This window comes from Zalophus californianus, chromosome 8, assembly GCF_009762305.2.
Source record: "Zalophus californianus isolate mZalCal1 chromosome 8, mZalCal1.pri.v2, whole genome shotgun sequence".
NCBI lineage: Eukaryota > Metazoa > Chordata > Mammalia > Carnivora > Otariidae > Zalophus > Zalophus californianus.
This window is the reverse complement of record NC_045602.1, coordinates 93535877-93539275: the sequence shown is the minus strand read 5'-3', so window position 1 is coordinate 93539275 and position 3399 is coordinate 93535877.

The window sequence follows — 3399 nt, the reverse complement described above, 5'->3', positions numbered from 1 at the left end:
TACTCCTATGTTGATGGCATTTTCCATGTTCATGGAAAGGTATAGTTCTAGCATGGTTTACTTCACCAGATCTTTACTGACAAATATTCATGTTGCTCTAAGTATCAGATATTGCAAATATCAATTCCTTGAACATCCACGTATGTACGTGTTTGTGCACCTGAACAATGATTTGCTTAGGATGTATACTTAGAAGTGAACTGAATATAGAGTTTATATTTTGATACACGTTACCCTTTGGGAAAGCAACACCATTTATATTGTCACCAGCAGTACATAAGGATCACCTTTCCCCTACACTTTTACTAGCTTTGGACTTGATTATTTTTTTTCATCTGTCTCACATCATACCCATGCCATGGGAAACAGAGTATTTTAATATTTTCATTTGCATCTTTTTGATTATCAGTGGGGTTGAGAATCATTTTTTATACTTAATAGTCATTTGAGCTTTTTTTCTGTGAATTGTCTGTTCATGATCTTCTCTACGGTAGTGTTCATCTTTTCTGTATTGATTTGTAAGAGTTCTTTATGTAGTAAATATGTTAACTTTTTGTTTTGTGTATATATTACAGATATTTTCCCCAGTTTGCCTTTTAATTTTGATTCTAGTGTCTTTTGTTGAATGTCATTTCAAATTTTTATGCAGTCAGATGTGTTGGTATTTTCCTTTGTGACTTCTGGTTTTTCACTCTTTTCCCACTTAATGATTATAAAAATATTTAAGTGTGTTTATTGCTCCTAATGATTTTTAAAAATCTTCTTAGCTTGGAGAATTTGTTTTGTTAAGGGAAGGATTATTGTAGGATGACTTCCCATGCTGAATAAAGAAGAGTAATATGAAGTCACTTCTTCATAGGTCTGGTGAAATAGAATCTTATGAGCACCATAGAAGTTGAGTGCAGCCAAGAGCCTAATTCAATGACATTGGGTATGTCTACACAGTTGTTTAAATAATTGCCCCAAATGTTTCATAAGTAAATGAAAGATAGAACCTATGTTTCTCTTTTATTAAGTTGAACAAATCTTTTGTTTCCAGCCTTGACCAAATATATACCAGCTTTATAATTTTTAGGCCACTAACCAATTGGCTTAGATTTTTGTGTAAGGGGAAAGAAGCCCAGGTAAGCAATATGTTATTAATTAATGTTGTAGCCACTCTGAGAAACAGAATGGACACCCTCTAAAAATTAGTTTCAGGGGCGCTTGGGTGGCTCAGTTGGTTAAGCGACTGCCTTCGGCTCAGGTCATGATCCTGGAGTCCCGGGATCGAGTCCCACATTGGGCTCCCCGCTCAGCGGGGAGTCTGCCTCTCCCTCTGACCCTCCCCTCTCTCGTGCTCTCTCTCTCTCTCTCATTCTCTCTCTCAAATAAATAAATAAAAAATCTTTAAAAAAAATAAAAATTAGTTTCAGATGTTGAGACTGATGACACCACACACACACCAAGAGGGTATGAAAATGTTAATTATCTATGTAATACCGGTCTTTAGGGAGAGCAGAGCAGGGCAGGCATCTGAAGAGATCCAAAATGGCTTGAGAGAGTAAGGAAAGGAGACTGGCATGGCTATTGTGGTTGGGGATGGAGCTGGGGAAAAGGTTCCTGTGTGTGGGCAGGAACTTGCTTGGTTTGAATCTTCTGGGGTCAAAGGAGGAGCACCCAGGCTTTCTTATCAGCTTTCCCAGATGTGGGGTAGAGGGGCAGGTTACAGGCAGGGGTGTGGCTTACAGGCTTCTAGAGAGGCATTGCTTCTTCTCACTTTCACACAGCGATCAGATTCTTATTATAACCACTGATGACTGAACAGTAGCATTTACATATCCTGAAAGGTGGGAGCACCAGTATATTGAAGAATTTACACTCCCCCCAAAATGCTGGTTTGTACTGAATGGTGTTCATGTAGTTGCTAATAGCCAGAAATGACCAACTAACCAACCAAACACCTTTTAAAAAAATGAGAATATTTGTGTCAGGAATTGCAGATAATCATGATGTGGGTGTTCATCACACCTAACCTGAGGCTTCTTGATAGCCCAGACATTTATGTTGAAACAGATTTTAAATGATTTCCTCAGCCACATGGATACATCTGACTTTATACTCCTCTAACAATAATGCCTCAGTCCTAAGTTTTTCCATTATTTGGTGATTTAGTTACTAATGTCCTATGAATCAGATGTCAGCAATGCATTTATTCCTAGAATGTTGAGTATCTAGACACTGTGGCTATTTTTCTTTGTAAAAATTCTATTTGTTGATACATGATTTTCTCATTTCTTGCTGAAATCATTCCATCATTGTCAGTAATTTTATTCTCTCTCTTTAGGCAGCAGTTACTACCCTTGACTGCTTGCTTTTCAGATTTTCTGTCTGTCTTGGTAACCACTTTCAACAGTACGAACAGACATAGTGGAGCATTTACTTCTTAGATATTCCTGCTTTTGTTGAGAGTGTAAGTGGCTATTTTATTTCAGTGGGTTCTTTGACTTAGATTAGTTACCTATATCTTTGTGAATCTATTTAGTTCTGAGGTAAGTTTGGTTTCATGTTTAATACTAATTTTTAGGGCCTGAATGATTGGTTGGGAAAACCAAAGAATCAAATATTACTTATTTTTTCACCACCCTAATGCTATGCTATATAATTAATTTTTGCCTTCTGCTTGTCATACACCAGGCTCTTGAGTCACAAATTCCATTTGCAGCTATTTGTTTTTAGAGAGTTAGTATTCTGTCCTTTTGTTTTTATACTACTGTTTTTTAATCCTTTCATCCATGCTTCCTGCATAGGTTTTTACTATATGTACAAAAATTTGCTTCCTTTTTCAAGGTATTACTCAAGCACCTTTCACTGCATGAATCCTTTTCCATTATCCTATTTTTTGGAATTACAAACCAGAGATTTCTGAGAGATCAACAGGAATTTCACACTGATATCAAATTCATGGAGTTGAGGTATTTCTTTACTAGACATATTTGGCAAATATAAAAACTGTTAAAATAAAAATCTCAAAAGTTAAAAATAGGAAACAGTCTTTGGTCCAGCTTTCTTGGAAAATGTTGAACAAATTTAATTTTAAATAGGGTCAATAATTTTCCAATCAAAAGAGTAATGTTAGCTCCCTGTTCTTATAATCAGAAACTCATGAATAAAATGCAAAGGGATTGTTCTATCAGCATTAACATGGATTAGATTTGTTTCTTAAATGGGATTAAATCACTAAGCTCCGAACTCAGAAAAATTTCAGCAAGTGCTGTATAATCTTGATATAACCTACCGTATAACATGACCTAGGTAATCATTATAATCTATCAAAATTACATTCAACATACCTACACATTGATTATTGAAAGATAATTATATATTGTTCCCTATGAAAATAAACATAGTACTAATATG